This window comes from Dreissena polymorpha, chromosome 12, assembly GCF_020536995.1.
Source record: "Dreissena polymorpha isolate Duluth1 chromosome 12, UMN_Dpol_1.0, whole genome shotgun sequence".
NCBI lineage: Eukaryota > Metazoa > Mollusca > Bivalvia > Myida > Dreissenidae > Dreissena > Dreissena polymorpha.
In genome coordinates this window covers 15,591,373-15,600,936 of record NC_068366.1, presented here as the reverse complement: position 1 = coordinate 15,600,936, position 9,564 = coordinate 15,591,373, and the positions used below count along the sequence as shown (strand labels likewise).

General features: G+C 39.1%; 1 long non-coding RNA gene across 1 annotated transcript; it reads left to right on the top strand.

Moving 5' to 3' along the window:
• Window positions 1-1,687: 1,687 nt before the first annotated feature.
• On the top strand, window positions 1,688-4,015 carry LOC127852198 (uncharacterized). The gene is made up of 3 exons (XR_008036122.1): window positions 1,688-2,523; window positions 3,003-3,103; window positions 3,610-4,015. It is a non-coding gene; the product is annotated as an uncharacterized LOC127852198 (long non-coding RNA).
• Window positions 4,016-9,564: the final 5,549 nt, after the last annotated feature.

The following is a 9,564-nucleotide window of genomic DNA, read 5'->3' as shown; positions in this document are numbered from 1 at the left end:
TTTATGATTATATGACAACAAAGTGTTTTTTTTAAACCGCTTTCGGTGCCGGCCTTCCCTTGTGCGCAGACATATTGTTTTTGGCCGGTTTACGAGTTACCTGAAATCATGCGACATAATGGACAATAATACCGGAACCCAGTCTACAACTTTTCGGTAATTTAAATTAACGAAAAGCGCAGTTAGGTTAGAGACCAACAAATCACGCCGCGCTGACGCGGACGTATCGGTACGGCCAGATGTTTTTTGTAAATGCTAAAAAGGGATATTAAAGTCGTAATTGTACTTCAAGATTTTAAAAATAAATGCGTAAACCTTCATGAAAAAGCCGTATTTACGGCTGTACAGCCCTTATCTGGAGCTCTGATTGGCGTCTCGCTGAACGACATCATACTTAACTATTGGTTCGCGAAAGTAGTCGGACATAAACGAGTTTATGTTCGTTGCACACATGTTGTTTACGTGATCCAAGATGGCAGACAAAAAAAAAGGAATAACGATGCTCAGTGAAATGGACAAATAACTATCGAATTAACGGCTGACGTCATATAATTAGTATCATGGATTAATGAAAATCGTGTGTCATTCTACGATGGAGTGTATGTTTTTGATACAAATAAAACTATGTTTTGGAAATGTATGTACTGAATGTCACAGAACACAGGTACTTGAAAAAAAAATTTGGTCCTTATATAAATTATATACTCTTATTATATATATATATAGGACCAAAATTTTGTTTCAAGTACCTGTGTCACAGAACAAGTGCTTGAAAATCGGAATGCAGTCTACTTGCGATGAAAAATACATCTGACAGTTACAGGATTATCGTTCGAAAATGCAAAAGTAGGCAAACATGATTCGATTTGTATGTAAGTGGATCTGTGTTTAATCAGATTCATGTGCATATTCTGCTTTATTATATTTGCCACTCTATACAGTTTACTGTAACGGCATGTTAGTGAAATGGATATTTAAAGGTAAACTTATTTAGTATATTAATTACTCTTAGTCAGGCATTGAAGAATTTTTCCAGAGCCACTCGCCCTGCAGGTTGAGTAGGCCTGACAATCCACTCACCCTTCACTTTAATCTACTCGCCCTGCAATTAAAAAATATATAATATAATTATCTAAATTTATAGTTATGATCAACCAGAACCTTTTTAACCTACGTAACATAGTGACACTAAACTGCAAACAAATTAGCTACATTATCTGATGGATTTTATTTGCTTTCCTTACGTTTGCTGCACCTGTTTCCTTTTCTCAATACTTTCCGCTTCTCATTTCGATGACCTTTTTTTCTGTTCCCTGTCTCCACCACCTTGCAGATATTTTAAAATAGAACCCTTTTCCATGCTGAGTTTTAATATTTCAGACGAACCTTTACTGAAAGACACGCTTGATTGACAAATGGTTACAATATTGTAAATTTTGGCTAAGGCTGCTGATCACGAATTAATCTGTTTATTAATAATTATGCCCCCCATTCGAAGAAGAGGGGGTATATTGCTTTGCACATGTCGGTCGGTCGGTCGGTCTGTCGGTCGGTCAGTCGGTCCGTCCACCAGGTGGTTTCCGGATGATAACTCAAGAATGCTTAGGCCTAGGATCATGAAACTTCAGGTTACATTACACTAAATCATTGTGTATCCCTCCGTGGTCCATTCGAAAGTAGTGCCTATTTCTAAAGAGTTCCTTTTCTCTTCTTGAATATAAGCCATTTAACAATGTGAGACATGCCTTTTGTGGTTATTTGTAACATCCTGTATGTTTCTGGAGTACTTTGATGCCTTGGATTGGACGCTCACTTAAAAGATGAACTTTTGAGGGTGTGTTTTCTATTGTGTGGGGCTTTTGTCGAAATTAGGATTCCGAAACACGTTTTTCTACGGTGGGTTCATTCGACAGCGATTTACTTTCTTAGAAATTGCGAGACGGTATGTTTTTGATTGCAATTATTGGAAGATGACAGATCCATCTTTAAAATGATACCAGGTTCGGAAAAATTGATACGTCGGAAAGGCAAGAAAAATGCTGTGAAAGTTGTCAGTTTTATAATGGGACCCTATGGGAATCGGAATAAGTGTAATATAACCTTTAAAAAGCACATTTACTGCAATGTCAAGGTCACATGGATTCGTCTGCAAGCGAGACAAGTAGAAAATGAATTTTAATGAATGTTTTGATGATTTGGGAGCTAAAATAGATGAGAGATGTCAATATTTTGGTCCAAATGGATGTTTTAGGTGGTTTTGGACTGTTCCGGATGGGTGGGGGACCTGGTATGGACAAGTAAGGGTAACATTTCCAACAAATCTTGAATGTAAATATTATTTTGTCCATAGATTGAAGTTTCAGGTGGAGAGCAAGATGAAAAATATGCCAAATTACATGCATGCAACCCATTTATGCCATTTTTCTCTTTGTTTGTAGGCCTGACCGTTTGTCCTTGAGCCGTAGATGGTCAACAATCCGCTAGCTGTCTTGCTCTGACTGGTGCACTGGACATGATTTCAATGTGAGTCATCATACTGATTGTTTAATTAACACATGAATTTCAGTTTGTTCGTTAAAGTACTAACTTAGCTGTGTATTTACAGTGGACGTAGTGGTGCGGTGCAGGTGGTAGACTAGGTATTTCCATAAATACACTATGTTTACAGAATTGCGGCCAGTGGAGCAACATAGCTGATGAGTTAATAGCACTAGTTCTTCAGGCAAATAACTTTATTTTCAACCTATAAAGCATATTTAGCTGTAGGTGGGGCCATTTAGCTGTAAGATCTGGCTTTTGTTCTGTTAAGCCCTTAGAGTAATGAATTTCAGAGTGAAGACCATAGCGCCTTTTCCTAGTCAAGTATCGGGCAGCTGTATGTCTTTTCAGAAATGCACATGTCTTCTTAAGCATGTCACTGTGTTTGCTTTTAATAAGATAGGCAATAAACTCATAACCTTTAGACAAATGAGCATCTGTAAATTCAGATTTCACTATTTCAGAGTCAGCCAGACCATGATTGAGCTTAAGGATGGTGCTGCGGATGCAGCCTGTGCAGTTCCGGGAGAAAGTCACTGTCTTGGGCAATGCGGTCTGGTATCAGGTAAGCACTATTGAAAGCCTCACACATTTGGGGGGTCTGAAGCCTTGTGCTGTCAATGCGATCTGGTTCAAGTACAATTAGAATGCATTCTCAAAGCAGTACTTCATCAGATATGGTTATCTCAAGCTTACAGTTCGCGGGCAGATATGACTTCGATTTGTTCTTGCTAGCAGAAACCCTACAGGCCAAACTATGCGTTAAGCACTATTTTCCACAGCAACCCTTGCAGACAGAAAAACAATACTTAAAATTACTTCTGGCATTTAATTTCTAATTTCCTTTATATCTCTTTTGTTGTTTGTTTGCCCTTTTTAACTCTGACATGCCATCTTGCTCACATTGATGGAGCATACCTGTTTTTGTTTAGAGCCAAATCCCCAGCTGCTCGAGTTTGCCGTGTCAATAATGAGAAAGCCATGGCATGATGTCTCCTCTATGTGTTTCCTTATCTCAGTGTTGAACATAATTGCCAGTTTCAGGGGCCTAAACATTTTATTTTATTAAAGGTCTGGATGATCCTTGCCTGACTGCGGGTTTGTGTACACCTCAATCCGACTCTGTGTCCTGAACAGAGGCCGCAGTGGTGCAGCGCTTGTGGACGATCCATCAACATCCTGAAAGGTCAACACTACACCAAGCTGGGAAAATTGATCCTGATAGTCATCCCCAGGTAGTGGAATGAATGTACACTGAACTACAGAGGAATCAAACCCAAATGACTTTCCTGCCACGACATTAGTGTGGCCACTCGCGTAGGAATTCCTTAGCAAACATGCTCTTTTGCATGGTGACTGTGGGCATTTTTGCAAAACTTACGCTTTCAACACTGGATTTTAAAGAGAATACTTAATAAAATGTCGCTAACAGGACTTATTTATATGAGAGAGACTATCTGGATGCGCATTAAGTGCCACTTTGTGTCGTAAGCTGTTGAAGGAGCGATTTGCGCCTTTTTAAGTGTTAATTTTGGGTAGCCGGCTTGTATCGGCTTGAAAGCTGCAAATTATGCCTCTCATCATAATAGCATTAATTTTTGTAATTGAAATGTGTATGTTTAGATTGTAAGTGAAGCTTTTAATAATAATTTTCTTAAAAAACATGATTTTATATGCTGTCAGTGAGTTTTTTATTGAAAAAAGTGCTTAAAATTTAAAAAAAGTCTCCTATTTCATCAAGCAAAGTACACTGATTCACAATCAATACATTTATTTGGGCCTTTTGCTGATATATTGGTGAATTTCGCATGCAATGATACCAGTTTTTGCCATAAAAGTTACGCGTAACAATAATTGGAGACACAAAATCAGCTGTCGTCACTTAGACTAAAAATCATGCATTCCGACTTGACTGCGGCTAATTTAGTCATCGCTTAAAATGGCCATTTTAAGGCCTTTACCCCCCATCCGAATGCACTGAAATTGCATATTCATTGTGGAAATAGTTGAAATCTCATTTGGAGAAAGTTTGAAAAAGATAGGACAAAGTTGAGTTCCCTTAAAGGTTACATTACACTTAATCATTGAAAGTAGTGCTTTTTTCTAAAGAGTTCCTTTTCTCTTCTTGAATATAAGCCATTTAACAATGTGAGACATGCCTTTTGTGGTTATTTGTAACATCCTGTATGTGTCTGGAGTACTTTGATGCCTTGGATTTGAAGCTAACTTAAAAGATGAACTTTTGAGGGTGTGTTTTCTATTGTGTGGGGCTTTTGTCGAAATTAGGATTCCGAAACACGTTTTTCTACGGTGGGTTCATTCGACAGCGATTTACTTTCTTAGAAGTTGCGAGACGGTCAGTTTTTGATTGCAATTATTGGAAGATGACAGATCCATCTTTAAAATGATACCAGGTTCGGAAAAATTGATACGTCGGAAAGGCAAGAAAAATGCTGTGAAAGTTGTCAGTTTTATAATGGGACCCTATGGGAATCGGAATTAGTGTAATATAACCTTCATAGGTACATTGATCATGACTCGCAGATGACCACTATTGATTTTGAGGTCACTAGGTCAAAGGTCAAGGTCACTGTGACCCGAAATAGTAAAATAGTTTCCGGATGATAATTCAAGAACGCTTATGCCTAGCAGGGCCCTCAATCTATCAAATCTGTCGGCGGCAGTCCCCCATCTGAAAAGTATACTTTTTTCCCCTTTTGGGGGGAAAAATTCCCCCTAAAAAAAAATAAAAAAAAATGTTTTTATTTTTAGCTCATCTATTTTTTGAAAAAAATTATGAGCTATTGTCATCACCTTGGCGTCGGCGTCTGCGTCTGCGTCGGCGTTCGGTTAAGTTTTGCGTTTAGGTCCACTTTTCTCAGAAAGTGTCAATGCTATTGCATTCAAACTTGGTACACTTACTCACTATCATGATGGGACTGGGCAGGCAAAGTTAGATAACTCTGGCCTGCATTTTGACTGAATTATGTGCCCTTTTTATACTTAGAAAATTGAAAATTTTGGTTAAGTTTTGCGTTTAGGTCCACTTTTTTCAGAAAGTATCAATGCTATTGCATTCAAACTTGGTACACTTACTTACTATCATGAGGGAACTGGGCAGGCAAAGTTAGATAACTCTGGCGTGCATTTTGACAGAATTATGTGCCCGTAGAAAATTGAAAATTTTGGTAAAGTTTTGTGTTTAGGTCCATTTTATTCCTTAAGTATCAAAGCTATTGCTTTCATACTTGCAACACTTACTAACTATCATAAGGGGACTGTGCAGGCAAAGTAATGTAACTCTGACTGGCATTTTTATAGAATAATGTGCCCTTTTTATACTTGGAAAATTGAAAATTTGGTTATATTTTGTGTTTAGGTCCACTTTATTCCTACAGTATCAAAGCTATTGCTTTCATACTTGCAACACTTATTAACTATCGTAAGGGGACTGTGCAGGCAAAGTTATGTAACTCTGACTGGCATTTGGACGGAATTATGGGCCCTTTATACTTAGAAAATTGAAAGTTTGGTTAAGTTTTGTGTTTTGGTCCACTTTAGCCCTAAAGTATCATAGATATTGCTTTCATACTTGGAACACTCGCAAACTATCATAAGGGAACATTAAAAAGACAAGTTGCATAACTCTGGATGTCATTTTTACGGAATTATGACCCTTTTTTGACTTAGTAACTTTGAATATATGGTTAAATTTTGTGTTTCGATCCACTTTACTTCTTAATTATCAAGGCTATTGCTTTCAAACTTCAAATACTTTCATGCTATCATGAGGTTACTGTACCTGGCAAGTTGAATTTTACCTTGACCTTTGAATGACCTTGACTCTCAAGGTCAAATTATTAACTTTTGCTAAAATTGCCATAACTTTTTTATTTATGATTAGATTTGATTGATACTTTGACAAAACTACTCTTACCTGACATTCCACAATAGACTCCACCCAAACCATCGCCCGTGCCCCCCTTTCCCCCCCCCCTTTCCCCCCCCCCTTTCCCCCCCCCCTATTTTTTATGTCCCCCACTATAGTAGTGGGGGACATATTGTTTTTGCCCTGTCTGTCTGTTGGTCTGTTGGTCTGTTGGTCTGTTGGTCCGTTGGTCTGTTGGTCTGTTGGTCTGTTTGCGCCAACTTTAACATTTTGCAATAACTTTTGCTATATTGAAGATAGCAACTTCATATTTGGCATGCATATGTATCTTATGAAGCTGCACATTTTGAATGGTGAAAGGTCAAGGTCAAGGTCATCCTTCAAGGTCAGAGGTCAAATATATGTGGCCAAAATCGCTCATTTTATGAATACTTTTGCAATATTGAAGATAGCAACTTGTTATTTGGCATGCATGTGTATCTCATGGAGCTGCACATTTTGAGTGTGAAAGGTCAAGGTCAAGGTCATCCTTCAAGGTCAGAGGTCAAATATATGTGGCCCAAATCGCTTATTTTATAAATACTTTTGCAATATTGAAGATAGCAACTTGATATTTGGCATGCATGTGCATCTCATGGAGCTGCACATTTTGAGTGGTGAAAGGTCAAGGTCAAGGTCATCCTTCAAGGTCAGAGGTCAAATATATGTGGCCCAAATCACTTATTTTATGAATTCTTTTGCAATATTGAAGATAGCAACTTGATATTTGGCATGCATGTGTATCTCATGGAGCTGCACATTTTGAGTGGTGAAAGGTCAAGGTCAAGGTCATCTTCACAAGGTCAAGGTCATCCTTCAAGGTCAAACATCTTATAGGGGACATTGTGTTTCACAAACGCATCTTGTTTTTTTTTTTTTTTAAAGATCATCTCACAAATGACCACCACACCCTCACACTATACCCCCCCACCCCACCCCCCTCCCACAATTTTTTTTTAAACCGTTAAAAAACACAAATATATATTTTTATTATTTTATGTTTGAAAAACCGTCCAACCATCGCACCCAAGAATCACCCCCCACACCCCCCTCCCCCACCCCACCCGAACCCCCCCCTAATTTTTTTTTTTAAGATCATCTCACAAATTACCACCACACCCTCACACTATACCCCCCCCCACCTCACCCCCCCCCCCAATTTTTTTTTAAAACGGTTAAAAACACAAATATTATTTTTATTATTATATGTTTGAAATACCGTCCAACCATCGCACCCAAGAATCCCCACCCCCGACCCCCCCTACCCTCCCCCCCCCGATTATTTATTTTTTTTCCTTTTTTTAAGATCATCTCACAAATGACCACCACACCCTCACACTATACCCCCCCCACCCCACCCCCTCCCACAATTTTTTTTAAACGGTTAAAAAACACAAATATTAATTTTTATTATTTTATGTTTGAAAAACCGTCCAACCATCGCACCCAAGAATCCCCCCCACCCCCCCTCCCCACACCCCACCCGAATCCCCCCCCCTATTTTTTTTATTTTTTTTAAGATCATCTCACAAATTACCACCACACCCTCACACTATACCCCCCACCTCACCCCCCCCCCCAATTTTTTTTTTAAACGGTTAAAAAACACAAATATTTATTTTGATTATTATATGTTTGAAATACCGTCCAACCATCGCACCCAAGAGTCCCCCCTCCCCCCCCACCCTCCCCCCCCACCCTCCCCCCCCCCGATTTTTTATTTTATTTCCTTTTTTCGCATTTTTGGAAGATAATGTAATAAATGTCCACAACCCCACACAATGCACCCCTCTTCACTCCACCCCTCCCTCCTTTGTGATTGAAAATGAGAGTCCCGTCACCTTTAAAAAGAAAATAGATGAGCGGTCTGCACCCGCAAGGCGGTGCTCTTGTTATTTTATTTTTTAATAGAAAGATGTGTCTCATGATTATTATATCTCAATTCTATTTCAATTTAATCTTTTCAAACATACTAAATTATGAAAAATACAATGAATATAGTGCAAACATGTACAAATGAAATAATGAGAGAGTAAGTAAAAAAATCCCCCCAAAAAGGAAACGTTGCGAAAATTCCCCCTCCTTAGGGCTGCGGACCCCTTCCCCCAAAGTAGTGTGAGGGCCCTGCCTAGGATCATGAAACTTGATAGGTAGATTGATCATGACTCGCAGATGACCCCTATTGATTTTCAGGTCACTAGGTCAAAGGTCAAGGTCATGGTGACCCGAAATAGTAAAATGGTTTCCGGATGATAACTCAAGAACGCTTATGCCTAGGATCATGAAACTTGATAGGTACATTGATCATGACTCGCAGATGACCCCTATTGATTTTGAGGTCACTAGGTCAAAGGTCAAGGTCACGGTGACCCGAAATAGTAAAATGGTTTCCGGATGATAACTCAAGAACGCTTATGCCTAGGATCATGAAACTTGATAGGTACATTGATCATGACTCGCAGATGACCCCTATTGATTTTCAGGTCACTAGGTCAAGTTCACAGTGACCCGAAATAGTAAAATGGTTTCCGGATGATAACTCAAGAACGCTCATGCCTAGGATCATGAAACTAGATTGGTACATTGACCATGACTCGCAGATGACTCCTATCGATTTTCAGGTCACTAGGTCAAAGGTCAAGGTCAGGGTGACCCGAAATAGTAAAATGGTTTCCGGATGAGAACTCAAGAACGCTTATTCCTAGGATCATGAAACTTGATAGGTAGTTTGGTCATGACTGGCAGATTACCCCTATTGATTTTCAAGTCACTAGGTCAAAGTTCAAGGTCACGGTGACCCGAAATAATAAATGGTTTCCGGATGATAACTCAAGAACGCTTATGCCTAGGATCATGAAACTTCATAGGTACATTGATCATGACTGGCAGATGACGCCTATTTATTTTCAGGTCAAAGGTCAAGGTCACGGTGACCCGAAATAGTGTAATGGTTTCTGGATGATAACTCAGAAATGCTTATGCCTAGGTTCATGAAACTTGATAGGTAGATTGATCATGACTCGCAGATGACCCCTATTGATTTTGAGGTCACTCGGGCAAAGGTCAAGGTCACGGTGACCCGAAATGGTCAAATGTTT